This window comes from Micropterus dolomieu, linkage group LG18, assembly GCF_021292245.1.
Source record: "Micropterus dolomieu isolate WLL.071019.BEF.003 ecotype Adirondacks linkage group LG18, ASM2129224v1, whole genome shotgun sequence".
Taxonomy (NCBI): domain Eukaryota; kingdom Metazoa; phylum Chordata; class Actinopteri; order Centrarchiformes; family Centrarchidae; genus Micropterus; species Micropterus dolomieu.
The window spans coordinates 975,159-987,540 of NC_060167.1; the positions used below are offsets into that span (position 1 = coordinate 975,159).

At 42.5% G+C, this 12,382-nt stretch overlaps 1 long non-coding RNA gene across 2 annotated transcripts in view; it reads right to left on the reverse strand.

Annotated features, from left to right (window-relative positions):
• LOC123986877 overlaps positions 1–11,904 on the reverse strand; it is a 139,330-nt gene extending 127,426 nt beyond the window's left edge. For both annotated transcript variants that reach the window (XR_006829002.1, XR_006829001.1), the window contains exons 1-2: positions 11,872–11,904; positions 5,493–5,626 (exon numbers count right to left, since the gene is read on the reverse strand). This is a non-coding gene — a long non-coding RNA (uncharacterized LOC123986877). The remainder of the gene's footprint in view (positions 1–5,492; positions 5,627–11,871) is intronic.
• Between the last annotated feature and the right edge of the window lie 478 nt (positions 11,905–12,382).

A 12,382-nucleotide genomic window follows, 5' to 3' on the forward strand; every position in this document is an offset into this window, starting at 1 on the left:
TTGATCAATTTACTCTTATCCATAAAGCTTGTTCGTGTTTCTTGCTCCATTTTGTATTTTGTCTGCAGACTTTACTGTGTGAATCTAATCAGTCAAATCCAGCAGCGTAAAAAAGTTGTGATTGGCTGGAGGGCAATCCCTCGCCCCAAAAAGCATGTTCGTGTACACACGGCCGTACAGACACGTGGCGACGCCATGCATGTGAAAACCTGCCGCGTTTGATCAGCACCGCAGCCGAAGTGCCAAACGCAAATCTTACAGCCTCCGTCTCAGACTATCACACAACCGCAGCAGCTTCAGCCAGCCTGCAGTAACAAATCAACACTAAGTAGCTGCACAGTACGTCAATAACCACAGAACAAATAGCAATCAAGGAAAGCACAGAAACTCAACACTGTAGGAATGAATGGATGACAGCGTCTGATCACAATCCACGAGGCAATTGTCGCTGTCCCGCGTGGGCCCTTGTAATCAGCTGGGCCCCGGTGGTACTTACGCCACTGGTCAAATATTTGTCTCGTGTTGTTTGTGAACAGTTATGTGTTTAGTGTTCTTTCAGCTGCCCCACTCCACCCTGCAGCCATACAACAGTTACATCCAACACACAATTTACTTCGCTAAGAAACAGAAGTGTTGCATCCAAAAAAAAAAGAAAAGTGTGGTTCACAAATTGTATTGCTCAAAAAAGAAACAAACAAAAACACCTCGGGACTCCCACAAAATATCCAGAAACACGAGAAAGACAGCTATTCACAAGAAAATGTAGCACGTAATGATCTGCAACCATCATTTCAAAAGTTGGATTTCACTTTCATCATCCATAAACAGTCATCAATAAATCCATAAAAGTCAAACTACTTGATCTCTATTTCATTTATTCTGTCCGTGCACGTCTGTTTTTGTGTTCAAAGCCTGCAGATGCAACTGTAAGATCAACAATCTGTGAGCAACAAATGGGTTTCCACATAACGGGAATCGTGGGATGAGGCATGGACAGGACGACCTATCCGGAGACACGCGCACAGTTGAGGATGCAGTTTATGAATGACACAAATATCTTTATGTGCATCACAGGAATTTAAATGATGGGAGGGTTCTGAAAGTCCTTGGGTAATCCCATACGTCTGAATCTAGAGGCGACGCTGACATGGATAATTAAACGTTACCATCACTGCTTTTTAATCATACACAGTATGAAATTTAATTATGACATTTAAATGATTAATGTGCCGTTCAGCGCACCCTGTGGAGGGAGGGTCCTCTTTGTCTTGGGTTTGAGAGCTGGTCTGCACCATATAAACACATTTCACCTGGAAATCCTATTAAACCTTCTGCAGTTCCACAGAAACCTTCTCTGGAATCGAAGCTCGGGAACCACACGCGTGCACATTTGATTAAATCATGCGTTTTTTTAATGGTACATCTATTGTTAAATAAATAAAGTGAATTCAATATTCAGCACACCCAAGGGAAGCTACATGTGTATGAATGAACAAACGGCACAGTTCTTCACGGTCAGAAACACGGGGAGGTGAAGCGGGTGGTGTAGGATAACAAATTAGCATGAAATTACATATGTACTAAGAGGGAAACTGCACAGAATTTTAGCATTCACGTGTTTCACCCAGCATGCCTCGGGGCAGTGCAGTTTGTTTATGTGAGCACGCATTACTGTTCCTCATCAGAACAGATAGTGAGAGAAGCAGAGGCTCGAAAAGAGCCATAAAAGAAAAAAACGAAAATGGGAGATAATATTTCTTCAAGAAACCCGTTTAATTAAAAACTAGAAGGACCTGCTGCTGCTCAAGTCTCCTCCTCATCTTATTGCTCTGCAAAATGACGAGTTGCAATTTTAATTCAGAAAAACTTCCCATTCCGTGTTGAGAGCATCCTCACGGACGAGGACGGGAGATATATTCTAGCTAAAGAGGTGAAATGGACGAGATGGAAGTAACACTGTTTAATTCATATAATCCTCCAGAGCGGGGACCAGAATCAATGGCCACAACGATAACACTGATTACTTCAGAGACAAAAGGGGGACAGCAGAAATTGGTGGAGGTCCAACCTTGATTATGGATCCGAAGTGTAAACTGGGTTGGCGTCGGCTTTACTGCGGACACTAGAGACGGAGGTGTGTTTTTATTAAATAAACAGGGTGCGACCCACAAAACACCGGGAAACGAGGGGAGACGGGACACGATGGTGCACCAGCAGTCAAACATCCATGACTGGAAGACAGTGACAGACACAGGTGGGGGGGACCAGGACAGGAAGTAAACGCAGCACAAGTAAATCAGGAAACAAGTTACATGAGCAACAGAGACAGGAAATGAATTGACTACGTTAGGTTATTGGCCACGCTGACTGTTCACTGTTCTACAGCCACTTAATGTCGTCTTCAACTCTGTGCAGATTTGTCATGACGTGTCCTTTAAAAACTCATCATTGTGTAAAGTATGAATCACTAAATTGGCTTCAGACTAACTCAAGAAGAGACTTCAGTGGTTCCTATTTATTTTTCAAATGTGCCCATTTCGATTGTCCATATCTGAAAGAGCTCTTGGTTCCTTGTAGTTCTTCACATTCACGTAGAGATATGCAATTTCTTGTCTTTACTGTACCAAGAATCTTCTCAGATGCTGGACGTAAACCTTGAGATCCATCCCATCTTCTCGCAGATTATCTGTGTTTACTTATCTTAACCTGTGTGCATGTTACTGATGCTGGGCTCAACAGTATTGATTGTTTTATATAATCATCTAATTGATTTACCTCCTGTGGATTTGACCTCTATTTTCCTTATGTATTATGTGTCCCTGACTGTGTAATGAGATAAATGGGATGTACTTACTGTGCTGGTGGGGGCTGAGGGTGTTTTGAGCATTTACTCTTACTTATTTTTAATATTATTAATTTTATTTATTTTTTTCCTGTTGTATAATGTATGTGTGTTTTTTGGACCCTCTTGAAAACGAGATGCTGCATCTCAAGGGGCTATCCACTAATAAACTGAAATAAACAAAGAACCCCAATACCGTGGCAACTTGGCATCCTAGATGTTTGGATGAAATTACATCCTCATGTATTATGATATTATTATTATTATATAATCATATTTGCAAAAAGTGCTTCTTTTTGCCAACGACACCTTTATTTTTAAAAGAAAACTGAAGTCTCGCTGAGGGACAGTTCTCGCTCTGATACTCGTGAGAGGGGAGTTTGTTGTGTTTGAGTAACGTTAGGAAATAAAGTCTCACTAGCAGCTCCTCTACAAACACAAACTCCCCTCCCTCGTTTCCACCTTTTGGTAAGGGTAAAGAAAGAGACTGCGTGTGCGTGCCGCTTCACACTTCAGTCATCAATAAACCATTTTTCTCCCGTCTCCAGTGTCATTTGTCTAGCCGGCAGAAACCAATAGGAATCCATTATATCGAGCACCGTCCTGATTTCAGCTGGACAGTCCTGCTCACAGTGTCCTGACAGTGACCAATCGAATGCCGAGATACAGTCTCTGCTGTCCCACACAGTTCAAGGAGAATGGAGGGAGATCAGGACTCTTAATTGCTAATGGACTCCGCTGCAGGTTCGGTTCTCGGTCTCCCCTCTATCTGCTCCCAAAGCTGTTAGTTTCATATTCTATTCCACGCCGAGATCTTTAACTCGTGCAGTTTGGTGGTTTTGGAGAAGAATTGGAGGCTTTTATTTTGTATTTAACAACTTGTGGCCAAGATAAACGGGGTTTTACCATCAGATCCAGACACAATCCGTCCCACAAGCTTCACGGTTTAAAACATGGAACATTTTCTCCATTTTATTAATGAGGAAATGTGTCTTGCGTGCCTCTGCCCTAGAAGCAGGAAACACTCTGAGATGCAATACTATACGTGGGAGAATCAGGCAACTTTCTGTCACACCAAAGCAACATTAAACACTCATCACCGTCACAGATCATTGGGAGTCGGGAGTTTTGTAACGCTGTACTCTTAAGCTTAAGACCTGGCGCCATCTTCTCCTGCTCCTCTTGTCAAATAGTCAGTATATTACAGGTGTTATGTGACCGAGTTAGGGGGAGGGCTTGACCAGGGCCAAGTTCAGGTCTTGATAGAGGCCACGTTTAACCACCATGCCACCTTTCACCCACGGATACACTGAAAGTCCACAAACAGAGGGGTGAGTTTTTCACAAATACACTCAGTCTTTTATAAAGAATGTGACCACAAGAAACAAAAAGCATCCAGCCAAAAGGAAGATGATCCAAAACATTTCAATACAGCAACGCTTTCTCACAGCGAGAGACGTTTTGGGCAAAAGCACAAGTTCAAGTCAGAGACCAAGGTAAAAGCAAAAGGAAAGCAAAGAGGAAAAGCAGCAGTGACATGATGATCTTTGGCTGTCCGAACCCCTCAGACAGTTCACGTGTCGCACGGCCCCGAACTGACCTACTCAAAACTAGCGATGCACCGAACTGAAAATTCTTGGCTGAAGCCGAATATAATGACAAACTTTCCAAATACCGAACAAGGTTGTTTTTTTTTTTAAATTCAATTTTTTCATTATATTTCATTGTATTCCCGCCAACCACAAACTGACAGGATAAAGTCTCTAACCTGCCTGTCAGCTCGCTCTGGGCCGCTTCACTTACCGTAAAGGCTGGAATACGTGTGCACTCCAAATGTAGGCGCGGCTAACTTAACCTCCTTCTCACAGACGAGTGACAGAAACACTCAAAGCGGTTCTTTTCTAAGAAGTCGGCCACAGATGGAGCGGATCTGCTGGGAGACAGTTCAGCAGAACAGCGTCCACACTGCCAACATGTCAGCGTAATTTATTTGGTCTTTTGACTCATTAGGCCAAACACTGAAGAAGCATTTTTTGCTGTTTTTTCGGCCAATTAATTTCGGTGGCCGAACATTCGCTGCATCCGTACTCAAAACCTGGTGAGCTACATCTGGGTCACAATATATCACGTTACAGCAGAGATTTAAACAGAAACAGAAAACCTTCGTCCACCAGCTACTTTATGCGTCATCCAATAACACAGTGGAGGCAGCACAGCACACAGGAACCGCCGTGTGAAACGGATTTTAACTCCAATGAACTGAACCAAACAGCAGCAGCCGCCACACAACATACCTCGCCATTTAAAATATGGTATATTTTTTTTATTTTATAGATAGACAGATATAAAAATGAAGTTGCAGCGACGTCACTGTTTAAAATGAGCGTCTTTCCAACTGTAGCTATTTTACTTTACATCAGTTTACCCAGAGCATGGCCATCTCCAAGATACAAAAAAACCCTATAAAATATTATTCTATGTGTCAGCATTGAGCTGAGGGGCGGCGTCTTACCCCACTGTACCCTAAGATAATATTATCTGTATGCTTTTTCATCAAATTTATACCTAAACCAGCTCAGTTACGTTTAGCTTCAGCGCCACAGACACTCAAAAACAGGGGCAGAGCTCATTCACACAAAGGGGAACTTACAACGGAGGTGAGGCAGGCAGGCAGTCCAACACGAGTCCACGTAAATCCACATGCGCGCTCCAGAAGGCGGGTAATCCAAAAGACCCGGGGGAACAGAGGAAGAGGGCTGACCGAGAAGGTAGTGACACCAAGACCTAAGGAGATAATGAGACACAGGTGGAACACATTAGGGGAAGGGCAAACAATCAAGACTGACAGGAAGCAAAACAAGACAGTGACACCAGGGGCAGAACGACTTCAAAATAAAACAGGAAACACCAACAACCCAGAACCGCGACTATAAACTCTCTCAAGTTGAAGTGACTGACAAACATTTTGAGGAGTCACCTGGAGTCAGGTGGGGAGTCGCCGACACACACACACAAAAGCACGAACGAGATAGTCTGTTCGTTTTAACTGATGTATTTATTCATCTATACTCCGGTTGACTTTCCAAAAACAAAAAAACAAATACAGAACTTGTTGCTGTTCGCTCTCCGCCATCTAACTCATCCACAGGCCCTGCCAATAGTCTACTTAAGGGAAACAGATCAGCGCCCCAGAGACGCAGAATGAAGGAGGAGCAGGTCAATAAGCAATGTGAGCATTTCCTCCTAATTCATAAATGAAAAATTAACTCAAAACATCCGTTTTCTTATTTGAATTAAATAACTCAGTATGGCTTGGTATGATGCGGAACGGCCCTTTTTCATTACCGTTAAGAAAAGCACCGCCAGAAGTGTCATGGTGGCTTTCCAGAATGACCTCAGGTTCAACGCAGTACACAACTCGCCCCTTTACATGACACTTGTCAGGAAAAGGAACTTTTATTGTCGCTGCCTCGAGGTGAAACGTTGTGCCGCTGTTGGAAGAGAGCTTTTCCTTCGAGCTCAGCAGGGAGGATCCTTGAGCACATCTCCGTTGACACAATCCATACGGCGGTCCTAATGGAAATGAAAAAACCAAAACTCCAGCGCTTTATTTCTGAAGTGCTGCTGTCAGATCTCATGGCCTTGCACGCTGATGGAGCTGCAGCAGTTCTAACTAATGAGTCAAGTCAGGCCCACTGGAGCCTGTAAGCTCTCCCCAGGCCTCTGTGCTTGTATGTAATTTGCGCTGTAAACATCTCCCCATCGCTCTTGACCTTTAACACTCCAGCTGGGCTGAAGAAAATACTGCCAAGCAGAAACCATCAGCCTGCCAACTATATTCTGGCTTATACAACCATTAATATCTGAACAAGTTCTGTGAAACTATATTTTCTCCTGCTCGTTGAATTGCTAAGTGAGGTCTTGACAGTGCGAGGTGATAAATATGTTTTCATTTAATTTCTTCTCACCAAAGCTCATGCAAAAGACAGAGCTGCTGTACACCGAGCAGCACTTCTGATTGCAGCAGTCTGTCAGGATATTTCTGATTTGATTAATGTCCTTGTGAGAGGAACATCGGACAAAGGGCTTCTCTATCGCAGTGACATTAAATTCCATTCTAGTAATTGTCCATGTGGTTCATATGAATATGGGCTGGGCGATGTGGCCAAAAATCGTTACCACGATAAAAACATCTCATAACATTCGATATCGATAATTATCACGATATATGTCAAATTATTATTTCTTTAAAGTTTAAAGGCAGATTGTTGCTCCTGGGTGAAAATTGAAGAAGTCTGATGGTTAATTATGTAGTTAAACTTATATTTATGGTCAACACTTGATGCCAAACAGTGGATCACTTCACAAGTCTGACGTAGAACACTCAAAACTATTATCTTTTTCAAACAAATATGATTAGTTAATCTTTTTTCAGGCCTCTTATTTTCAACAAAGTAAATATTTTAATAGGAACATTAAGTGCTAATTTGTTCGTAATTCAAATGAAATATTTATTGACAATATATGGAACATTTGTTATATTGTTATTGAGGAAAATTATATTGCGATAATTATCATTGTTTTATTGCCCAGCCCTAATTGTAATTGTGTCACCGTTAATTGTAAAAGTGCCTTCATGTCTGCACTTTTGCCTTTAATCATTAATTGGACAAAACACTGTACAAACTAATTCATTATGAGCATACCCCTGCTTTAAAGGTTGCAGATGAATGTATAATAATCATGCTAGCATGCGGATGTTTTAATGTTAACTTTGGTTTATGACCAAATACCTGCAGAACTACTGATGTTATCTGAAACAGAGTTAAATTCTACTCTCTGTGTAGGTTGCATGTGTTTGGACGGTGGGAGGAAGCCGGAGCACCCGGAGTGAACATGCATACTCCACACAGAAAGGCCGGGGCAACCGGGGTTTGAACCCACGACCTTCTTGCTGTGGGGCGCCAGCGCTAACCACTGCACCCGCCCTTATACACTTTTTGTTAAATTCAGCAAATATTTCGTCAGGGGTCGTTAGCTCTGTGTTTTACGTGTGCTCTGAAAAAAATCCGGTTTTCCTCCATAACCCGTGTTGGACACGTTAACATGTGGACCTGATGATGGCATCTGGAAGCCATGAACTAAAGGAAGAAACTTAAAATAAATTCATGTAGCCAGTGCAATGATTTACCAACTGCAGTGACCGTGAGGCTTCAGCTGTACCGACATTGTGATGAATTTAATTCTCTGATGCTAGTTTGGTGTTTAAAAGAGATAAGAGAGCAGAAGACAGCTTTCCTTTCTTTTGTTCCTTGGCTGTGGCTGTTACTTCTCTAACACTACATTTGTCTTCCACAGTCCTCTCTCTCTTCCTTCCTTCCTTCCTTCCTTCCTTCCTTTCCTCTCTCTCTTCCTCTTCTTCTTTCATCTTCCTCGCTGCAATATGGCAGCTCTTTCCACCCAAAATAATTTCTCTTCTCCACTTCCCTCCACTCTCTTTCCGCCTCCGCTCGTTCTGCCTCTTCCTGGCTCGACCCCTCTGATCCCGAACCCGGAGGGGGCCAACACAACCTTTGATATCGGCTCCTCTCAGTTTGACAAGACTCCTCGAGGGAACGAGTGTACCCTGACGGAGAGAGAGGAGGAAGAAGACGAAGAAGAAGAAGAAGAGGGGGGACACGGAGATCCCACTGATACTTTAAACGCCACTGTGTTTGAAACAGATGACTTGGTCTCTGTATCTCAGGGCCCGAGGCGAGAAATGCAGCAACATGACATGACACATAGGTCACGCTGCTTCAAGTTGAAATGTGTTCGGAGCAGATGAACAGAAAACTCGCTGTCTGAGAGAGAAAAGAAGCAAAACGACTCGTGCACTTCTTCAACAGTCATCCAGCTAATGTTTGTTTCACATGTGGTAAACCAGCATTTGCAAACAGAGGTCACACTTTTCCATAGCTAATTAACTGGACTGTAGGAACCTCTGTTGGGGTTTCTGTTCCTGTGCAGCACATAACCAGTTTACAGAGACACGACTGAGGGAGGAAGACAAAAGCAAACACGTCCTCGTACCTAAATGAAAAGGTCAACAGTCAAGTGCAAAGCAACATACAGTATGAGTGTTTCCCGTACTCGTCCAGCAACAGGCGTACAGGACTTTAAAGGGGCTATATGCAGTTTATCAATGAAATTACTAGATTTGATGCAGCTGTCGGCAGCACGGCGTGCACGTAAATCTCTGCACAAGACTGAGGGAGGGAGGGAGAGTTCAAAAAGCCTCAGTTTGGCTGGAAATTTACAGTGTAAGTTGAATGAATAGAGACTGCAGCTCTGCAGCTTCTCAACATTAAAGCTACCGTGTGTCACCGCAGCCGCAGCCTGGTTTATTCGCTCCAGACCAGCTGATGGAAACGCACAGATTTCACAAAGTCTTGTCTTTTTTTGCGACATTTCAAAAGTACGCTTAAAATTCCCATGACAATTTGATGGAAACACGGCTACAGGCTCCACGCAAGGATACAAAACTACAATAAAGGTTTGTGTCCTGAAGCCCATCAGACCAAACAGGTTCAGATGATGTCGAGTAAGAACAAAGTGAGCGTTAGTAAAGCTGGAGAAACGCAGAGAAAGTCACGTTAGCTCGCCGGCTAACGCCAAGCAGTTGCTAATGTTATCCTGTGCAAAGTTATATCGCTTTCCACATTACTTCACCAACTAACGCCACCCGTGTTACTATCCTGTGTACCGCAGATATTATATCAAAGTGTTTTTTATGCCGTTTTTCCATCACCAGTACCAGCTAAACTCGCCGCACCTTGCCTCGGTTTGGCCGTGCTCCGTCTTAGTCATCTTTCAGTCAGGTCATGTACATCTCATTTAACATTCAACTGAACTTGACTCCTACATAGTACTTCCCTTCTGACTGCACTGCTCCCAAATACCAGCATTAGCACTAGCAATATTTAATATATTGTGGAATGCTATATACGTAGCATAACTGCGACACCAAAAGACATGAAATGATAAATTTAATAATTAAACAACAATAACTCATCTCTGTGTAGTCCCTTCTGCTTTAGAACTACGTGCGTGTATTTACATGAGTCAACATCAGTCGGTGACCGCCATTACAAAAAAACAGCACGAACTACCACAAACTATTTTCACATATTCTGGAAACTGGAAATTAGAAACTTTTCCTTCACTACGACACTCTCCCGCTTGTTACTCTCAGTATACGTAAAACAACAAAAAGTGTCCCTCTTACACGGTTACATCTACATCACATGCTAGCTAGGCAGTGACAACAATGAATGCTAGCTTGAAAAGACACTCGACACAAAACTGTTGAAACTCTCATAGAACCTAGCAGCACACTTATCTAACATCTTGGTGGCTTGTACACTTGATCTCAGTATCTTTACACCATATTATACTGCCGAGCAGTAAGGAACAGATATACGTGTGTGACCAACTCAAGCGCCGTCTTTATTCTGCCGTAACATGCTCAACACGGGCTTGAATTGGGTTAGGGTTACAATTTTGGATTTATTCACGCACTTTAAAAATATTTATTGAAAGTATTTTTCTTTTTACATTTTTATTTACAGCATTAAACGTGTAAATGTTTATTTTAACAGGCTGTATATTAACTCTGTGTAAAATCAGACGTTGAGCACCCACATATCACCAAAATGGTGATTATGTGGTGGTGATGGTGCAGTGGATAAGATGCCTGCCTTTGGTGTCAGTGACCCGGGTTCAATCCTGTGACTGTGACACCATTGTGTCCCTGAGCAAGACACTTAACCCCTCGTTGCTCCAGAGGCGTGCGACCTTTGACACATATAGTAATTGTAAGTCGCTCTGGATAAAAGCGTCAGCTAAATGTAAAATGGCGTGATCCTTGTTTCGCTGCGAAGCTTCGACTGTGAGATTGACAGTCGAATCAGGCTCCGCCCATCGAATCTTCGACTATTTGTGGTCAGCCCTGGTTATTAGCTAATGTTTTAAACAATTAGGGAGTTGTCAGTTTTTTATTTTCGCTTCTAATAGAGTTAATTTAGCCGTATCTACCGTAACGTACCATTTCAAAGTGTAGCCTACAACAACAACTGTCACACTGGGTGTTTTGTGCCAATATGCGGCTCGCTGCGCTGAATGAACGGTACGGCGCCCGTGTTGATCTGCCTCTGAGACGGGAACATTGAAGAAACAGAACCTGAACATGTCTGAGTGAAAAGCCACAGCCTGCATACCGGTGTTCCTGCGTTTCGGATTCTGCTCGCTCATGACTTCAAGCGAGCACGCGTACGAGCACACGCCTGGTTGCAATCTTAAAACCGCACCGCTAGTGGCCGCTGGAAACTCCATAATGCCCCTTTAAGTTTATTACATTTAATGTTGTGGGGAATAGTAACGGGAGTGGGATGAAGAAACAACACGCAGCTCTCACCTTCACTCGTCTGTACTGAATCACATTTTGAGCACCGCATAAGAAAACCACATCTATTTAATACACACACTCAGATTCAGGACCACAGTCACTGTGAGTGTCTTCTTAACCCATTAAGACCAGACGCAACATGTGCTCATTATAGTAGATGACTGATGAAATGCACTTTAGGATTTGTATTTTTTAATATGTTTTTAACGCTTTTTTCCTCTTATTAAAGAGCCCACTGCGACACATCCACCAGTGTGTCCCTGAGCAAGACACTTAACCCCTCGTTCCTCCGGACAACTAGAAATTGTAAGTCACTTTGGATAAAAGCATCAGCTAAACGAACATAATGTAAATGATGGTGGAAGTAAAGTTGGAGGCTGTTTACCTGTTTGAAACTTAAGAGCAAACACACACACACACACATCCAGTGTTGTTAATGTACCTAAAAGCAGTTTAGAAATGTTCAAGCTGAAATTAAACAGATGTACTACACATGGCATAAAAGGTGATGTTAGTATCTGTAAATCTCACCAAATATGGATCAATACGGATTTGTAAAGATGAAACATGAGAGATAACTCACAATCAAAGCTTCTCCACCAAAGATTACACAAAGATGCTGTGAAGCACCTTATTGTCCCAATCTCAAAATGGCTGCTCTGAACTACGACCCTTCCCATGTGATCACAAACAACCAATAGTGAACAACAATCTGCAGACAGCTAGTCTGAAAGCCACCACTAGGAGGCGCTAGTTATCGTCACACTTCATGCTGGTGATGTTTTAAAAAGGAGTTTTAAATATGAAGAACCAACTGAACATGTAGGAAGAAGAAGAAGTGCTATTTAGTTTTTAAAAAATATTGTGTCAGTGTTTTAGGAAGACTAAATGCTAAATAAACAATTTTTTATTTCACCTTTATTTAATGAAGCCGGGGAAACTCACAACTTGGGTGTTGTGGGTTTTTCTTTTATTGTCTTCCCAAATTTAGGGTTGATTATGGAATAAAGGCAAAATAATGTTTAAGTTATCCACTGAAGGAACTGGTTTCAAGTCAAAACAGAAATACATCACTACTCCTGCATACATGTAGC